Here is a 21,251-nt window from a genome sequence, read left to right as displayed (position 1 = left end):
ACTACTTTATACCAGATCCTGATTCTGCTTTCCTGATCTCCACAGGTAATTTGAATTTTCCTCCTTCACTTTTTATTGAAGATTTGGCTGTGTACTTGTCCCTGGAAGATCTTTTATTTTATAAAACCCAGCCAGAGAAAGATCTGCGGAAAGAGATCTGAGAAAGATGACAAGGATGGTAAGTTGCCTGGAAGCACTTTTAAATGAAAAACAGTTGTTAAAGAAGCTAGAGAAGAAATAAAATACTAAGAGGTGATGATAATGGTTTTCAAATATTTGAAGAATTGGCATATAGAAGTCAGAGTAAATTTTTTTCTATCTTCTAAGAGATCAAGACTAAAAAGCAACAATTGCAAAATGAACAATTAGAATTCAATATAAGATTCTTTACACATCTTTAAATACCTTTCTTTACATTTTCAAGATTGTATTTTATTAAATGCCTATGATTCCCTTATCCCATAAAAGAGGTTAAAACTCTGTGGACTAAGATGCCAGAAGCAGTTGGAATATGTCATCTCTATAGACTCTTCTACAGATGCCACCTCTTGTTCCATGGGCTTTCCTGATGGCTCAGTGGTAAAGCATCTGTCTGCCAATGCAGGAGACACAGGAGACATGGGTTTGATCCCTGGGTTTGGAAAATCCCCTTGAGGAGGAAATGGCAACTCACTCCAGTATTCTTGCCTGGAAAATCCCTTGGACAGAGGAGCCTGGCAGGCTCTAGTCCATGGGGTTGCAAAGAACTGGACACGACTGAGCAACTGAGCACACACACACTCCCCTTGTTCCAGGCATGATGTATTTGGGCTCAAAAAGCAAAACAGTGTCAGCAATTATGATGTGGAAACACAAAGCACTATTTGGGTCATTTTTCAACAAGGGGAGCCATGTATGCTTCTCTGAGTCCTTCCTTCCTCACTCTTTGCAGGATCTTACCTCCATCCTCAGGCATTCCCTTTCGTGTATCTCTTCTGCTGTCATATCCTCAACTAACAGAGCATTTGGTTTTAAAACACTGTTTCTATTCAAAAGACTCTGCAAATTCCTGAATTTTTAATGATATTCTTTGTTTAATCTCAGTGGCTCACTGAATGATCCATCCTCTAAGCATCTTCTGTAAATCCTCATGTGGGTATAGCATCTGAATTCCTGGTCTTCATGAGAATGCCCCATAGGTTAGCCAATGGATGGTATGATTTTTAGAATCTCAAGAAATTAATCACCCTAATTAAGACACTTTAGCAGAAGGTGGTTGCTCAGCTATTAGTTCAGTTCAGTTCAGTCTCTCAGTCATGTCTGACTCTTTGCAACCCCATGGACTGCATGGACTAGGAATATTGCAATTCCTACATTAGCAGGATGTGGAAATATGTTACTTATAGTTCTATAGAATGTCTCTTGTGTCCACTTAAAATTCTCTTTGCCTCAACTTTTACTAAAGACATTGCTCTATTGACAATCCAATAGGATTTATCCAGCTTCATGTAGGTATACATGGAAGTGCCTCACCTTGAAAATCTTGCCCATAGCCTTCTCTGATATTGCTACATGGGATAGCCAGAACTTCACCTGTCATTTCTGCCAGAATGTATTACTGAGTGTGGCCATTATCATTTTTTTGGAAACTCCTGATGCTTAGTCTTCAATATGTTATAGTTTGCCCACCCCCACAAAACAATTCAAGTTGATGACCTCTTAGGCTTTCTATCCTGGAGAAACAATAGGTCATTCTTACCAGAACTGACACCAATGCTGCATATGGGTTTCTTTTCCTATGTTCAGTATATCTACAAGCATCACCATCTACATGCTTGTTTTATCAGAATAGTATATTGCACAATATTGTTTCTTGTCAAGTGACCTATTTTGTCAACAGAGGTACAATAATTTGCATGTAACTATTGCATCTGCTGGTCTAAGGTATAGACCCTGTCACCCAGGAGCAACGGATCTAATGAAAGGATGAAACAGCCTGCTGGAGTGTGTTTCTTTTTGTCCTCTGAGATATGGAATATATCTCTATAATGGAAGCATGTAATAGCAGCTCCTACCCTGTACATTTCTGCCCAGGGCTTTTCTGTTTTCATGTCTCTTTCCTATGAAGATGTATCTCTTGGAACGGTCTTTGAACATGGGGGTAGGAACTGATAAATTGAATACTTTTCTGCCTAGTAAGTGTTCATGAAGTGTCTCATATGGCCCCAAGACATCAAGCACCTTGTTTCCATAGTAATGGCCTGTTTGATAGCATAATGGCTCTATTTTCATTCCTGGTTCTCTTGCCCCACAACTCATTTCTGGTTCCTGGGTTCATAGTCTCAAATGAACTATTCATGTGTCATCCTCTGTCTCAGGCACTATTTCAGAGAAACACAGGATAAGACAATATCTAATGTCCCTACAAACTCTGGCAATGTATCAATTTTCCTAAAGGTAATTGCAGTGTAAATCTGACTTACTTTTCCATAATAGCAGAAAAATCTTAGATTCCTGTTTCTGAAATGAGCTGTCACTATCTGCCTTTGTTTGAAAAGCTGGGAGCAAACATTAAGTAACTGTTTCTTAGTTTATGACTTAATGGGTACAGTTTTATGATCTCAATCATTTGTAAGGCAAAATAGAGCTGAATCAAAATGGCACAATTAACAGAGGCCAGTTTAGACATTAGCATTTGGCAGTAAGGATATGCAATCAAAGTACTTGGCAAAGGCTATTTCTGTTGATTCATATAGATAAAAACAAACAAGTTTTTCTTTGTGGTCATGAAAACCACAATTTTATTATTATAACATAAATAACTCTAGGCAGAGGGTCTTGGCAGTTATAACTGACTTACTATTGAGAATCTATCGATGTTTTTAATCCTTATTTATTTTTTCTTTGTTTCATTTAGATATAAATGCATGAGAAATTCTACTACTTAATCCCTTGATGTGATTAGGCTTTGTCTGTTTTGTGAGTGCTACCATTATCAAGGTGGACTGGTATACCTAATTGATTTGTAATCAACATAAATTCATCATGGAGTATCCCCTGTGTTCACTCACAATGAATAGCTCATAATGGTATTTGAAATTATGAATGATGCAACAAATTTGTCTCAGTCTTTTGTACTCCAGCCATTCCTACTCTATTTCTTTATAGGACTATATTATATATACTTTTTCATCATCTGTGCTCTTTTATATATGAATTTGTATAGTACAGAAATCTATAAATTTTAATAAATTGAATGGCATAGATGTGTTATAGAGAAGTGATTTTTTAAATGAAATCAAATTATTTTCAGACTTCAAGAAAGAATAGTTATAAAATAGTGAAAATGAAATCATTCGTTGTAGAGAATATAGTAAATTAAACATGTAAAATAGTAAAATAAACATGTAAAACATGTTTTTCAGTTTTTATATAAGAAAGGCACTTTAATAAATAATCAAAAATAGAAATGTGGTGGTGGTTCCAGCTTAGATGCTAAGAAGTGTTTCTGCTGCTCAGTGATTCAATCAATATGAAGACTTCTATGAATGTTTGCAAAAATGTGTTTAGCTTGCTACTTTTTTTAATAGCACAGCACTTATCTTAGTGCCGTATTGCCACTGGTGACATTTTTGCACTGAAGTTATTGAGAAGAAATCTTCCATTGGACTGAAAAACTTCTTTGGGATGGAGTTGAAAGTTTTAGTGGTTGCTGTTGGATCACAGAGGTGATCTATAGTACAGTGATTTGAATGACTAATGCATTAATGTCTGGAAGACAGACAGTGGGGATTTTAGCAGAACTAGCTTCCAGGTGATGATGGGCTCCTCTTATCTCCCCCATGAATGCCACCGCACAATTTTTATGAAAGCATTTATACCTATTATTAGAAGTTCATGTGGTAATTATTTGCCAGGAAATTCCTTCACTTAATGGGACAGAAGACAACAAAGAAAAAATAGATGGCAAGAAAGTGCAAATGCCACGTATTCTTTTATCTCTTGTGCTTTGGGGACATTCACAGAATAATGCAAGCAAACACAAGCTTTCACTTGTGTGCCAAAATTTCTCCGAGAGAATATTTCATTCAACACATGGCTTTGGCATTGCCTGTCAACTAGCTTTCTTACCCCACCATCTTTCTTCCTTTAAAAAAAAAAAAACTAATTATTACATAATTCATAAGGGAATCAAGTCAGGTTTTTAGAGTTAATTCTTTATGCTACTAATCTATTCACAATATTAATTGCTACTTGCTGATTTTTTCCCTCCTTTCTACTTAAGCCTTTGAAAACTGCTTCTACTCCTGCCCTAACTTCATCAGTATTCCTTTCTTCAAGTCCGTCATCAGTGTGTTTCTAGGGACCAATCACTGTCCATTCCAAAGTGCTATCTTTTTCTTCAACTTTTGTCTCAAATTTTAGTTTATGCAGCATTATTCATTTAGGGTCTTTTTCTGCTTTTCTGTCTCTGTTTTTCTCCTCTCCTTTTTTTCTCTCTTTTCCACAAAAGCGTGTCTGTTTTCCACAATCCCTCAACAATAGTGTTTCCAAAAAGCACGCATTCTACTTTGTCGCTGTTGTCTTCATTATATGCTTCCATGATTTCTTCCATTGTAGTTTTGAAATTACTCTAAAATTAGATAGTTATTGTTAATCTCCTTTTCTAGGCCAAATATGCATTTTAAAATATAATTACACATAATGAACCATAAGCATCTCAAGTTCAGCATGTCCTAAACCAATCTTAACGTTCTCACTTTTTGTGGTAAGCATATTTCTAAGATAGGACTAACATCCCCACTTGCCTGGTCTACATACTCTTCATATTCTCTGAGGCTGGGTATATTATGGATTTTACTCATATGATCAAGTTATATTTTATGGCATACTTGGTTTTAAGAAAAGGCAGTTATTCATATGGGCCTAACCTAATAACATGAAACTTGTAAATCTGGGTCGAGATATCTAGAGACAGAGAATGTCTCTAGACGCATGAGAGGAATTAGAAACAAGGGAGGTTCTTTGTAGCTGGGTGGGAGGGGCCACTTGACTGGGAATGGAGGCCACCCTTAGGAGCTGAGATTGACCCCTACTGACAGCCAGCAAAGTAATGGGAACAGCCTTGCAACCACAAGAAACTGATTTCTCCCAACCATCTGAATGAGCTTGAAAGTAGAATTTCCCCTAAATCCTCCAGGTGAGAATTCATCCTAGTGGGCACCTTAATTTTAGCTCAGTTATACCATGAGGATAAAAAGCAGCCATGTCTAAACTTTGGACCCTTATAACAAACAAGGAGGAGGTGAGGAAAAGGGAGTAAGAGATTTGTGAGCAAATATCAAGTCCTTCAGCAGAATGTTTTCAAGTAAAACTTTGAGTTAGCATGGTGAAGTGATGTATTTTAAGCAGTGAAGTAAAGAGATTAAGATTCTGTATTCAGCCTTGAGTTGAATCCCACACATTCATCTCATCGCTTTATTTGGAGGCAAGTTACTTTTCTCTCTGGGAACAGCCCTTTACTTAAAATGAAGATGTTAATACTACCAAGCTCATACAATTATTTGAAAATCAAATGAACTAATAAATTAAGTACTTAGAAAGGTGTCTGATTCATACAAAGCATTAAAAAATGTGTTAGCTGTATTTTCTCAGTTTTTAAATTTACTGTAGCAAGTGTATCTATGCATGCCAAAAATCACTTAGCCTAGCATCTTGCTTAGAGTATATACTCAATTCCTGATGTTGAATAAATGATGGTATAGACACTTCTCCCACCAGACATAGCCACTCATCTATAATCATCCTGTAGTTTTAAATTCTGCTGCTGCTGCTGCTAAGTCACTTCAGTCGTGTCTGACTCTGTGCGACCCCATAGACAGCAGCCCACCAGGCTCCCCCGTCCCTGGGATTCTCCAGGCAAGAACACTGGAGTAGGTTGCCATTTCCTTCTCCAATGCAAGAAAGTAAAATGTGAAACTGAAGTCACTCAGTCATGTCCAACTCTTAGCGACCCCATGAACTGCATCCTACCAGGCTCTTCCATCCATGGGATTTTCCAGGCAAGATTACTGGAGTGGGGTGCCATTGCCTTCTCCATGTAAGCTCTGGGAGATGCTTTAATATTTGACATTATTTAAAGCATGGCAAATATGTAAACACATGGTTTCATAGTCTCAATAAAGCAATGAATTTTCTCAAATTGCATCAGGTCATACTCACACACAACCCTGATACTGCTCTGATTCTAAGCCCCTCCTCTCACATCCCTCCCCCACCATAAATGGCTCTTACTGGTTAATTCAATTCGGACTCATAACAGGCCAGCATAACTCTTCCTCTAAATGTGCAAACAGACACTAACACATTTGGAATATGACTTCTGCTATAGAGATTTGCTTATCTTTCTACCAACCCATATTTTAGCACATTGAGTTTAACCTTATAATACCTTTAACTTAGCAGAAGAAAAATAGCATCCTCAAATGTCACAGCATAATAAGGATTTCAAAGTAGAAACAGAATATGTCTCCCATACATGATTCAGCTTGCTAATCACCTCTCAGAGCTTAAAAATCATATGGAAAGTAAGATAATTATACTATGCTACACATCTTGAAATAACTTTTATCTTCTTTAGTGACAGATTTTCACTTTCCATTAAATTTTGGATGCTATTCAATGTGGATGATTATCTGAATTTTTCCTGTGCCATTAATCGAGGTTTCTACTTTTAGACACCTACTTGAAATGTAATAAATGTAAATACCTTGGAATTCTAACAGCACTAAAATTTTATGCAAAGGTAAATTGTAGATTGAGTATACCTTTTATTGCCAACAACATATTTATGGGTGATGTTTTCAATATTTGAAATTATGAAGCCTAAGTCATATGATTTCATACGTAAAAAAGAAAGATATTTTAAAAAGAAAACAGAAGACCACTGAAGCCATGTTTTGTAATCAGTAGTCTTTTTTTTATTATTATTATTTTACATTGAGAAGCCTGGTCTAATCCCATATTACCTGCATTCATTATATTTTAAAATAAAATTTCAGCTAAAATAAGCATAATAATTTACTTCCCTTTCATTCTAAAAATCTGTTTCATGTTACCATATTTACATAAATAACACAGCCAGAGAATTATGTGTGTCAAATGGACACTCATTCATGTAATGTATATCTGACACACTTTGCTCACCAACTTGCTAACTGCTGTTGGAGTTCAATTCCAGGTCAAAAAATGAATTATCTGGATTTTTTCTGAATTACATGGAAGGAGTTATTTGTCATCTAGGTTTTACTTCTTGGATAAAAAGGTACTATATTTTAAATATCAAGAAAAGAGAAAGAGAATAAGAAATTACAAGGAAAAGTAGTTTTGTGATTTTAAGTTAAAAGTTGTAAGGAAAATAAGGCAAATGTGAATGACAACTCATAAAAAAAACCCAAACTGTTCATTTAGTCTTTTTAAGTATCTCAAGTGATATTTTAGCTTATATCACAGTTGATCAGATCATCTGGACTGTTTGTGTCAAATAATAAGTAATATATTACATTTCATGTTCATTTTTTACTGTACATAACCCACTTTATTATCATTCTGGAAATATATTCACAGTGATAAAAATCAGTTAATTAGAGCCAAACTAATTGGTACACTTTACAAGTACAAATTCTAGTATTTTATTTTCTAGATAATGAAGGCCAAAATAACTAAGAATATGTTTAAGTAGAAGATACTGGGGAAAAAAAAGAAAAAGAAGGTGAACCCCCAGAAACTAATATCTGACATTAGTGTGAAAATATCCTTGTCTTTCTCTAAACAAGTTCAGTTGTTCTTTCTTGTGTGCATCTATGGTACAATTTAATAGATTAAAATAATTTAGAATTATTAGAGTGCTAACTTTTTATGAAAAGACAAATTGTAACTTGGACACATCTCTCATTACTAACAACATATTAATGGGTCATGTTTTCAGTGTTTTAAGTTACAAAACCTAAGTCATACGATTTTACACATAAAAAAGGAAGATAGGACAGATTGCTTTTATTTGCTTACATTACTTTTTCTCTCAATAACCTAAGCTCGTTGAAAGGGCTCATATTTAAATCTTCATTTATCACTGAAATATTAATCCAGGTTCTAAATTACTGTTTCTTTTCAGTAACTGTTACATTAATGACTTAAACTATGAGGAATAGTTTTATTATATAGTAATTACAGTAACATACTTAATGATACCTGTATCACATAAAACAACACAATATTTGCAAAATTATAAAAATAAAAATACGAAGAAACAAGATGAATTGGAGCCATAGTATTGAATAATACAAATTAATAAATCTAGAATATTGATATAATAAATAACAAAACACTAAAAATCAAGAATAAAATGTTAGTAGAGGCTATACTGAGAAGAATGAGAAGAAAATCTCATTCTCTAATTTTAAATATAACTGAAGATAGAAGTCTTTCATATATGATCATTCTTTTTCCAAAAAAAAAAAAGTACGAACAGGAGAGATTGTGTCACATAAACAATGATATACTGATGAGCTTTTCTCCTAAGCTGACAACACATGAGAATTATTAACCCATTTTTCTTATTATTATATGCCTCTGCCAAGATAATCTGCATGCAGAAACCTGATGATTTTAAGGGAGTTTCCCACTTGATCAGTGTTGTAGTGAATGAGATGCATGATAAATATGCTTCCAGAACAAGGGAAGAAGTATGATTTCAGAAATGTGAGTAGCTTGGGAATTTTGATGTTTATTGATAAAAGGTCTAGTTTGGTTATTGACTCCTTTCTGAGTGTGGTTCTTCCAATAAACTTCAGTTTATCCATTTGTGTGTAAAAAGTAGTCAAATATGTCTGCCTCATCCTAGTTAATATTGGCATTTTTCCATGGATATTCTCAATGTTAATAATATTATTATTTATATGATTAAGTATATTGTAACAGTCACATCAGGGTGAAGCCAAAGGAGCTAGTCTACATCCACTCTCTGGAATTTTCTGTTCATGTTAAATTTAGCTGTATTTTGAAAGAGAAATAAAATGTATTAACCGATTTTAAAGACCACTGTTTCATTTTTAAATGGAGTTAGATGCTATTGTGATGAAATAAAGGAAAAAATTTATGAGAGTGACAAACACAGTGGCAGCACATACAATTTTCCCGTAATTGGTTTTTAATATTGACTTAAGATCACTTGTTAGTAAAGTAGAAATGTTTAAGTAAACAATTGTGACATTTACTCACTAATTACATATAAATACAAATGAAATAAATGTTTTTAACAGTTTATTAAAACTGGCTTTTTGGCTTCATATAAACAAAAACTAATAAAACAGTCTGTGTCATTTTTGTCGTTTGACCACAGATTTCATTGTCTGTATGAAATCGCAACTTGATTCTAATAAAACAAACTGGAAGTCCCTATTATCTGAGAAAACCTAAGTACTTTTTGTTAAAATAGTAAGACTTATACCAAATTGAATTGTTATAATGTACTTAGATATTAACTTAGGAATCATCTTTTGTTTGATGACAAAACAAAGCTAAGTTTAAAGACTTATTATAGTTTGGACTATGATTTTTGGTAGAATGACCACCTGTGGTATATACATGGAAAGTGACACAAGGTTTTACATGGCTGAAGCCTGTCATAGAACTAAACTTACATTTTTATTTCTTATACTTTACATCTTTTCCCCTAATTGTGTTGGAAACCTCTATAGCAAATCAATGCAAATCATTCAATTGCTTGTTATATGTTGATGTTAAAATACTTAAATCATGAAAGACATCGGTTCTGCTAATGTTAGTGTCCAAATTAATTAATATTAGTTAAATTATTACTGCCATGATGATGCTATCATTTCAGTTAATCTATTCCGCAGCAGCATGAGTTATTTCTTCTCAGTCAATACATTAATTCTTTTTACCAGTGTCACAATGCTGAACCTCAAGAACTGACAATCACTAAATTAACTTTTGGTTGAATATATTGAAATAATGTTCAAAATAACTACCTTAAATGTTTAAAATGTCATTTATTGAATATGTTAGGTACCAAAATTAAAATGTACAAAATGATGTATTATCAAAATTAAGTAGTTCTTCCATCTCTGGTCACTGATACACAGTTTTTCTCCTCAGAGGCAATTATTATTCCCAGATTATTGTGTTGATTCCAAAAATGTTCATTTGATTTCTCTCTGTAGTGTGTGTGTATGTATATGTTTTATTTATTATGGATATTATTTCTTACTTTGCAAATTAAAAAACTACTTTCCATTATTTTCCATTGACCTAGCTGTCTATATGTTCACCTATACCATGCTGTTTAGTTATCATAGTTTAATGTTTTAATATTGGGCTTCCCTGCTGACCTGATATGTGGTTAGAATAGTCTGATGAGAATAATGGCTACACTCAACTTTTAAAACTTTTTACAGTTTCTCTTGACTTTTTGGTTATTTATTTATTTATTTTCTACAAAGTGTGTCTAGTACTTTACTTGTTTTGGGCCACATCATGTGGCATTCAGGACCTTAGTTCCAGAAATCAAACCCTAGTCCCTTGTAGTTGAAACGGGGAGTCCTAACCACTGGATCACCATGGAATTCTGTCTAGTACTTAAAAAAAAAAAAAAAAAGGTACTTTTATAGAAACAATTTTAAATTGATAAATTCAGTGAGAATCACTACTTTCATATTGTGGAAAATGTTGAAAGTGTTAGTTCCTCAGTCGTGTCCAACTGTTTGCAACCCTATATACTGTATAGCCTGCTAGGCTCCTCCGTCCATGGAATTCTCCAGGCAAGAATACTGGAGTGGTTGCAATTCTCTTCTCCAGGGGATCCTCCAGACCCAGGGATGGAACCTGGGTCTCCTGCATTGCAAGCTGATTCTTCACCATTTGTGCCACCAGGGAAACCCTTCTAAACATTGTGGAGTCTTTGTAAATAAGCACGTGCATCCAATGTTTCTTCATCTTCCAAAATGTTCTTTTGTATATCTTTCTAAATTTTTTTATATAGAACTTGACCACTTATTGGGCTTCCCTGAGGGCTCAGACGGGTAAAGAATCTGCCTGAAATGCAGGAGACCAAAGTTCAATCCCTGGGTAGGGAAGATCTGCTGGAGAATGGAATGTCTCTCTACTCCAGTGTTCTTGCCTGGAAAATTCTGTGGATAGAGGAGCCTGGGAGCTACAGTCAAGGGGCTGCAAAGATTCAGACACAACTGAGCAACTAACACTTTCACTTTCACTTTCTTGACCACTTATTAAACATATTACCAAGCATATTTAAGTCATTCTTGTTCTTATCATGTAACAGCTTTCCTTCCATTTTCTATGCTGACTGATCCTTGCTTCAATTCTATGAACTTATAATCTTGAAATTTTTCAGGTCAAGAATTGTCAGCTTCATATAACAATATTTCCCATTTCTCCATCAAATTCTACAGCTTTATTTTTTGTTCTGGTTTTGTTCGTATTGCCTAGTGCTGTTAAATATTATTGACTTTCTTTCATTATTTCAGTAGCAAATTTTCCACATTGTTGTCTTTTGGGATAAAATACATGTATTTTATCATGTGAAAGAACTATCCATTCATTCCTACTTCTTGAGAGTTTTAACCAAAACTTTTTCTTAAATGTTATTTTATGTTATTAAATATCTTTTCAGATTTGTTTAGATATTTTCATTTTTGATCTATAAATGTGGTATATTATATAATTGATTTCCTGATAATCAAGGATCTTTGTATTTTTAGAGTAAACATGATATCTCATGGAATTTTGTTATCCTTTTAATCAGTTGATGAATTATGCTTGTTAAAGATATATTTTTAATTTCTTCATTGATATTTATCAGTGTGATTGATCTGGAGATTGCATTTTTTAATTTATAATTTACATTCTTTGTTAGATTTTGATATGCAACTTTCTTCATCAAAATACCTAAATGATTTGCTTGTTCTCCTAAGAAAGGATAGTGCTAAATGGTATATGACGAATTTGTTTCTTATAGTTTCTTTGTGGTGCATCTGTGGAAAAATGCAGGCCCAGTTCTTTTTCAAGGAGAAAATCTCTGGGGATTTTATTTATTTTGTCATTTTTTTATTCAGTTTAGCTTTGTATATCTTCTGGGACAGTTATGATAGTATGTATGTCCATGAAAATTATCTTTTCCCTAGGATCACAAATTTATGTCATAAAGTTCCCAAGGAACTCTCTTAAATTTTTTTTTTTTAATTTCTTATACAACTATGGCAACTTTTTTCTTACTTAACATAACTATATATTTTCTTCCTTTCTATCTTGATGTATATAGTTAATATTTATATATTTTACTGTTTTATCCCTTTAAAAAGTTCTTTACAAAGACGTTAGTTTATTGACAAGTAGATAAATTATTCATACATCTGTTATTGTTAGCTTCAAATAATTTTTTACATGTGCAAAAATGGAGACATGACATTATCTACAAATTTCTTTTCTCCTTTCCCTGACATCACTTTTTATTCATGAATTTTCCAAGTTTTAAGGTTTATCATGTGTATATCGTATATTGTGAACTTAAGCTCCATATTCAACTTAGACATAGTCACACATTCCTTTTGCCAGAGTTTCATCATCATCTCAAGGTTGCCTGAAGTTCATTCTCAAGTACTGAAAAAAAAGCTTATGAGCAATATATGAGCAGTATATCCCTTGAGTTATTGCAAATTTAAAATGTCTGCCTAAATATAATTGAGTTGCATGTTATGTCCTTGGTCACATTTGGGGAACACACTGTTCTGTCATTCACTGTTGAAGGGCTCAAGGTCATTTCCAACGTAATGAGAATTATCTTTATGACACGGTTTGTGAGTAAAAGAGTTATTTTACTGTTCTCTCAGGCAAATGAATATGTTGCTTCTACTTCAGTCACTGTCCTCCACCCTGCCTCACTGGCAAAATGTTTTATGAAAATATTGCTCATATGTAGAATTAGAAATCAAACCAAATCCAAAAAAGCTCCCACTGCCCTTCCAAGGACCTCCTGCCCGCTTTTGTAAGCACAGATGTGTTGGTCTGCACCTTTGCTTTTGCCTCTTATTTTAAATAAGTGTTAGTTGCTGTTCAGTGTACCCTGAAGTGAGTATCCTGTGTCTTTCTAAATCCCTGTTTGACCATCACTGCATTTGAGATCTTTTCCTATTCAGTTGAGACACAGGTTTGAAGTTTCTGTAAGGTTTATCAAAGATGAAATTTACATTTTTATTCCTCATTCCCTTCAGAATTATTGAGTAAATCCCAAGTAGAGAGAATAAAAATATAGACTTAACTGCATCATGTAAATATAAAAAAATGTAAAATATATTTTTATTATTCCAAAAGTCATGACACATGTGATGATAATAAGTTTTATTATTTTAGAGTCCGACCTAGCAGAATACTTTATTATTTAAGAGACAAATATTCCATTCTGTTTGACCTTAAAAGAAAGAATGAGTAGAAGCCAGAGAACAAGGGGAAAAATTATTTCAAACATGTTTGTTATGTTTATATATGTCCCTTTATCAAATTTTAAAACAAAAGTAATTTTAAAAGTTTGTGCATTGATTAATTTGTAAAGAATTAATTGCAGTAGATAGACTGCTCTCTTTTTTAAAAAAGTAGTGGTAAAATTATAGGATGTGGTGCTCTATTGTATACATCTAATCCTGTAAAGAATTCAAATATAAAAGCAACATTCTTCCTTTATCCTTTTCATATTCTTCCAATAACTGAATATTTATTAGTTTTATGAATATGAAAATTTATATTCCAAATAAAATGTCAGTTCATCAGTGCCCAATATCTCCAATTGTTATGATAGTCCAGCAAATTTCTTTTCCAAAATATGTTAACTATTTTGAAATAATGTATTTCAGGATCTATGGGTATAATTTTTTAAAATGCAAACTATTGGATGTATGCAGCTAATGGAAGACTTACATTTTATCTCTATGAGATCTTGTCATAAAGCAGGTGTTTGACAATAATGTTTTCTGGCTGCTTGAAGCAATCACATATGTATTTCATGTATGTGACCACATCACTTATCCACTACTTTGAAGCACAGTAAATCTTGCAGGAAATGCTGGAGGGCTGTACATTTATGGAACACATTGAAAGAAGTCACAAGATTTTTGCATGTAGCAACTTGTTTATTGAACAACATTAACCTACCACAAAACTTTAATACTGTGAGAAGGACCACATAAAAGTTGCAACCACATTTTCAAGTTATTTATGCTCTACAACCATAGCACAGCAGATATCACATGAGAAGATAAAAGGTAAGAACATTTTAAAAGATTTTAAACCATCTTTTTCTATTAATCCTAGTGATGAATTGTCATAGAATATTTTTAAGCATCCTACCTCTGGGGCTATTTCATCAGTCAATAACAACATCTTACACTAAAATATGAGTTGAAATATGAGATTATAGTATTTTTATTAGAGCTTTACTATTATCTTGGACATGTGCTAATGCAGAAAAGAGAAGAAAATCATGGCCTATGAAATTCAGTTTGCAAATGTAGTTTAATGGATTTTTGTACTAAATAATAAAGAGTTGTAACATGTAAAATTAAAATCCATTATTTAGTAAAATATTTAGCCATCACTTACTTCATTCTTTGTTTACATTCAAAAATATTTATTGAGCATCTACAGTATATGAGGCACCATGCTCCCTGTGAGATTTAAAAGGCAAAAGCATGATATCTGATATTTTTAAAAGTTAAAAAGGAAAATATTTTGTTTATAATTCCTATTTAAAAATTATTCAGATATAATATACATGAAGTAGAGTGTATTAATCTTATATGTTCATCTTAATTCGCCTTTACTTCTGCTTACCTAAGGGTAACCATTCTTCACATCAGGATGTAGACTATTTTTACCATCACAGGAATCTATCTCTTAAACTGTCAATGCTATTGACATTCAATTATGATTCTGTTCTCTGTCACCAAAGAATAATTTTCCCTTTTGAAAACTTGCTTCCACTCTTGACAACACACTTAATGAACATAATGAAGAAGGTATAGGAAGGTTATTTGATTGCCATTGTTACACGAGTCCCCTGTTGCTAAACCCTTGCCTTACCCCACTCAGTAATTCAAGCCTGTTGCTGTTGCTGCTGCTGTTAAGTCGCTTCAGTCACGTCCAACTCTGTGCAAGCCTGTGCCCAACCACTAATGCTGAAGAAGCTGAAGTTGAATGGTTCTATCAAGACCTTCTAGAACTAACACCAGAAAAAAGATGTCCTTTTCATCATAGGGGACTAGAATACAAAAGTAGGAAGTCAAGAGATACTTGGAGTAACAGTCAAGTTTGGCCTTGGAGTACAAACTGAAACAGGGCAAAGGTTAATGGTGTTTTACCAAGAAAACACACTAGTCATAGCAAACACCCTCTTCCAAAAGCACAAGAGACAACTTTATATATGGACATCACTAGATGGCCAATACCAAAATCAGACTGATTATATTTTTTGCACTGAAGATGGAGGAGTTCTATACAGTCAGTAAAAAAAAAAAAAAAAAAAAAGACCAGGAGCTGACCGTGGCTCATATCATAAACTCCTTATTGCAAAATTCAGACTTAAACAAAATAAAGTACGGAAAACCACTAGACCTATGACCTAAATCAAATTCTTTATGATTATACAATGGAAGTGACAAAGAGATTCAAGGGATTAGATCAATAGCTACCTATTCATAGTGCCTGAAGAACTGTGAAGGAGGTTTGACATTGTATAGGAGGCCATGATCAAAACCATCCCCAAGATAAAGAAAACAAAAAGGCAAATGGTTGTCTGAGGAGCCCTTACATATACCAGAAAAAGAGAACTGAAAGGCAAAGGAGAAAAGGAAAGATATACCCAGAGATGTAAGGAGAGTTCTAGAGAATAGTAAAGAGATATAAGAAAGCCTTCTTAAGTGAGCAATGCAAAGAAATAGAGGAAAACAATATAATGGGAACTACTAGAGATCTCTTCAAGAAAATTATTAAAACCAAGGGAACATTTCATGCAAAGATGGGTACAATAAAGGACAGAAATGGTATAGACCTAACAGAAGCAGAAGAGATCCAGAAGAGGTAACAAGAATACACAGAAGAACCATACAAAAAAATATTTTCATGACCCAGACAACCATGATGGTGTGATCATTCACTTAGAGCTAGACATCTTGGAATGTGAAGTCAAGCGGGTCTTAGGAAACATTACTATGAAAAAAGCTAGTGGAGGTGATGGAATACCAGTTGAGCTATTTCAAATCTTAAAAGATGATGCTGTTAAAGTGCTGCACTCAATATGCCAGCAAATTTGGAAAACTCAGCAGTGGCCAAGGACTGGAAAAGGTCAGTTTTCATTCCAATCTCAAAGAAAGGAAATGCCAAAGAATGTTCAAACTACCACACAATTGCGCTCATCTCACATTCTAGCAGTGTAATGCTCAAAATTATCCAAGCTAGGCTTCAGCAGTACATGAACCTAAGAACTTCCAGATGTTCAACCTGGATTTAGAAAAGGCAGAGGAACCAGAGATCAAATTGCCAACATCCACTGAATCATAGAAAAAGCAAGAGAATTCCAGAAAAACATCTACTTCTGCTTCATTGACGATGTTAAAACCTTTGACTGAGTGAATCACAATAAATTGTGGAAAGTTCTTCAAGAGATTGAAATACCAGACCACCAGACCTGCCTCCTGAGAAATCTGTGTGCAGGTCAAAGAGCAACAGTTAGAACCGGACATGGAACAATGAAGTGGTTCCAAATTGGGAAAGGAGTACATCAAGGCTGTATATTGTCACCCTGCTTAAATAACTTACATGCAGAGTACATCATGTGAAATGCCAGAGTGGATTAAGCACAAGCTGGAATCAAGATTGCAGGAAGAAATATAAATAACCACAGATATACAGATGACAGGAGAAGGCAATGGCACCCCACTCCAGTACTCTTGCCTGGAAAATCCCATGGACGGAGGAGCCTGGTAGGCTGCAGTCCATGGGATCGCGAGGAATCGGACACGACTGAGCGACTTCACTTTTACTTTTCACTTTCATGCATTGGAGGAGGAAGTGGCAACCCACTCCAGTGTTCTTGCCTGGAGAATCCCAGGAGCGGCGGGGCCTGGTGGGCTGCCGTCTATGGGGTCGCACAGAGTTGGACATGACTGAAGCGACTTAGCAGCAGCAGCACCATACAGATGACACCACCCTTGTGGCAGAAAGCAAAGAGGAACTAAAGAGCCTCTTGATGAAAGTGAAAGAGGAGAGTTAGAAAGCTGGCTTAAAATTCACATTCAAAATATGAAGATCACTGCATCCAGTCCCATCACTTCATGGCAAATAGATGGGGAAACAATGGAAACCATGAAAGATTTTATTTTTGTGGGCTTCAAAATCACTGCAGATGGTGATTGTGGTCATGAAATTAAAAGACGCTTGCTTCTTGGAAGAAAAGCTATGACCAACCTAGACAGCATAATAAAAAGCAGAGACATTATTTGCCAACAAAAGTCTGTATATTCCAAGCAATGATTTCTCCAGTAATCATGCATGGATGTGGGAAATGGATCATAAAGAAGGCTGAGCACCAAAGAATTGATGCTTTTTAACTGTGGTGCTTGAGAAGACTCTTGAGAGTCCCTTGGACAGCAAGGAGATCAAACCACCCTATCCTAAGGGAAATTGGTCCTGAATGCGAAGAACTGACTTATTGGAAAAGACCCTGATGCTGGGAAAGATTGAAGGCAGATAGAGAAGGCAACGACAATGGATGAGATGGTTGGATGGCATCACCGACTGGATGGACATAAATTTGCACAGGCCCCGGGAGTTGGTGATAGACAGGGAAGCCTGGCATGCTACAGTGCATGGTGTCTCAGAGTTGGACACCGCTGAGCGCCTGAACTGAACTGATCGTTACCTTATCTCCTAAGGCTGTGCTGAACTCTGGGGGAACTTTCACATCTTCTCCTCACCTGGTCTCTGACTAATCCTTCAGCTACAGAAATTTGTTCTTCTATCATACCCTCTCCTGTTTCTCTTCCATTTCTCTCATTCACATATTAAGTTTATATACCAGTTTAGAATATTTGTTTACTGTCATCACATTCATGTCCTGGGAGGAAGTTTTAGCAAATATCTAAGATGTCTGCAATGTTTATTGGAAAATTTACACTATGTTTTAATCAAGATTATTGAGATATAATTTACATACAGTGAAATTCAACCTTTTTAGGACAAAATTCTATATGTTTTGACATACATGTATAGCTGTGTAACTTCTACCACGATCAAGATATAGAAAATTTCCACAAAGAAAAAATCATCTCTGTACCACTTTATATTTAAACACACCCTAATCCTCTAATCTTGGCAAGCACTCAGCAATTCCCTTTTATGATCATTTCACTTTTTCCAGAATGTCATACAAATAAATGTACATGATAATCTGGTTTGCATAGTCCTTGGTGGCAAGTTTTCACTAATCCTTTTCTCTGTTCCTCTGTGTATCTTTTGTTCTCTGACTTCATGATTTTCTCTTTATCTTTGACTTTTCATAAATTAGAGTATAAAGCACTTAGATTTTATTTTGTATTATTATTTGTCCTACTTGGATATTTTGCTTGGATATTATTTGTTCTGCTCTTCATATCTTGGATATATAGTTGATATTGACATCTTTTATTATTTCTGAAAAATTCTTGGATATTTGTTCTTCAAATATTTCTTCTTCTTTACTGCTCTCTTTCTTCTCTCTGGAATTGTAACTGAATATTCTTTTTTCAGGGTCATCCCAGTTGTACATACAAGACGATTTCTTAGTTTCTTTTCCTATAGAAGCAAATCCTAATGATGAGTAACCCCAAATTCGTAGTGAAAGCTTTCTTCTTCACATATCACATTACAGAGGATGGAAAGCCAAATACTTTTCCAACCTTACATCACAACTAGTGGTGACTACAAAGCTTTATTTCAGTCTGTGACTTTAAGTGGAAATCTGATACAAAAGCTTCTAGAAATTTTTTTTAATATATTTAGATGAAGTAGAAAAATGTAACTAGAGATACTTTCCTATTTTATGCCTTGAAGACATAATTTATGTCACTACAACAACCATCATGGATTCAAAGACCCATAAACCAATATGCTAAGGACTGTAGAGCTGAAATGCAGATGAAACCTGAATCACTGATATTTTTGAAACACTGATCCAACCCTGAAATTTCTATATATAGTTAATTTTTTTCTTCATAGCGCTGAAAAAAAATAGTCAAATCTAAATTGTAAATTCAGTAAAAATGTGCTTCTAAAAAGAGTATGAAAAAAGACATTTTGAGACAAGTGAAAGCTCAGAGACCATCTCACTGGCAGAGCAAACTACAAGGAAACCTTTAGGATGTTCTTCAGAATGAAGGGATGTAATACTGAATAGATTAAAGACTGAAAGAAAGAATGGAGAGCACTATAAATGGCAAATAATTCCATACATATAAAAACTATGTTTAATTCTTAGCAAATTTCTTTCAAAGAGAAATTATATTTTAAGCAAAACATAAGAATGCAAATTTTACATCCAAAATACATATATTTATGTACACTGGAAATGAATAATTGGAAAATAGTAAAAATAAAAAAGATTATAATGGCAGTAAGGTAAGACTGAAGAATGATTTTTTAAAGTGGATTATAAAACCTGTACTTTGAAAACAATAAAATCTAAGAGGAATTTAGAAACCCTAAGTAAATTGTAGGATATACTGGTTCATAAACTGGAAAAATTAATATTGTTATGGTATCAAATTTTCCCAAATTAGATCTGTAAATTCATTATACTCCCATTAAAAACCCAAGCAAGACTGTTTTGCTCTTTATGTGAAAGAGCAAAGAATACAGAAGGGCAAAACAGTATTGAGAAAGAAAAAGAAACTGTATGATTTACACCACTTTGATCACTGAGACCTACTATAGGGCTACAGTGACATTAAGAGTATAGTAGTTCATAAGGACAGACATACAGGTAAATGAAATAGAATAGAGGCTATAAATAGATTCATAAAGGTATGGCCAACTCATTTCCAATAAATATGTCAAGATTATTCATTTGAGAAAGGATAGCATTCTTTTCAATGAATGCTTCTGGAACAATCGGATATCTGTGGGTGCAATGTGAACTTTGATGCCTATATATTATTCTTACTAAAAATGCAAAGTAAATATTACCCATAGACTTAAGAACTACAAATATAAATCTTCCAGAAGAGAATATAGAGAAAAATTTGACATATTTGGGGTAGGAAAAGGCTTCTTGGAGAGGACAGAAAAAATATTAATCACACATGAATTAATTGTTAAGTTCGATTTCATAACGAATTTGTGTTTGCTTTTGAAAAACTCATATTGGAGGAAAAGTGTGTTTAAAAATATATGGCAAGGGGCTTATATCTAGAACACAAATAGACCTATTACAAATTAATACTAAAAGATTAAGCAAAAGTTTTTTTAAATTAATATAATTTTAAAAGATTACTTTCCATGCAATTATTACAAAATATTGGCTATATGCCCCATGTTTTACAATACATCCTTGAGCCTGTGTTACACCCAATAGTTTGTACCTCTTCCTCCTCCACCCTTATAATGCCCTTCCCCTGCTCCTCACTGGTAGCCACGAGTTGTTCTCTGTATCTGTGAGTCTGTTTCTTTTTTTTAAAATTAACTAGCATGCTGTATTTTTCAGATTCCACATATAAGTGATATTATACAGTGTTTGTCTTTCTCTGTCTTGCTTATTTCCCTTAGCATAACGCCCTCCCATGTAGCTGCAAATGGGCAACATTCATTATTTTCATGGCTGAGTAGTATTCCATTTATATAACTTCTTTATCCATTTATCTATCTTCTTTATCCATTTATCTATTAATGGACTCTTAGGTTGCTTCCATATATTGGCAATTGTAAATTGGCAGAAGTCTCAAATATATACCACACAAAATAAAATATACAGATGACCAATAAGATCATTAAAGATGTTCTATGTAAGTCAAGAGCTTAAAAGCACAGTGAGATTCCATTTCACACTCACTAGAATGATAAAAACCTAAAGTTATTGCAATACTAAGTATTCATTGAGATATGAGCTATTTGAACTCTCATAAATGATGAGGGTATGACTTTGAAAAATATTT

General features: G+C 34.1%; 1 long non-coding RNA gene across 1 annotated transcript in view; it reads left to right on the top strand.

Annotated features, from left to right (window-relative positions):
• Positions 1-8,650: 8,650 nt before the first annotated feature.
• The window catches only part of LOC104969864 (uncharacterized), a 35,773-nt gene continuing 23,172 nt past the window's right edge, over positions 8,651-21,251 (top strand). The window contains exon 1 of the long non-coding RNA XR_003034320.2: positions 8,651-8,739. This is a non-coding gene — a long non-coding RNA (uncharacterized lncRNA). The remainder of the gene's footprint in view (positions 8,740-21,251) is intronic.

This window comes from Bos taurus, chromosome 4, assembly GCF_002263795.3.
Source record: "Bos taurus isolate L1 Dominette 01449 registration number 42190680 breed Hereford chromosome 4, ARS-UCD2.0, whole genome shotgun sequence".
Taxonomy (NCBI): Eukaryota; Metazoa; Chordata; class Mammalia; order Artiodactyla; family Bovidae; genus Bos; species Bos taurus.
This window is presented reverse-complemented; position numbering and strand designations above follow the sequence as displayed.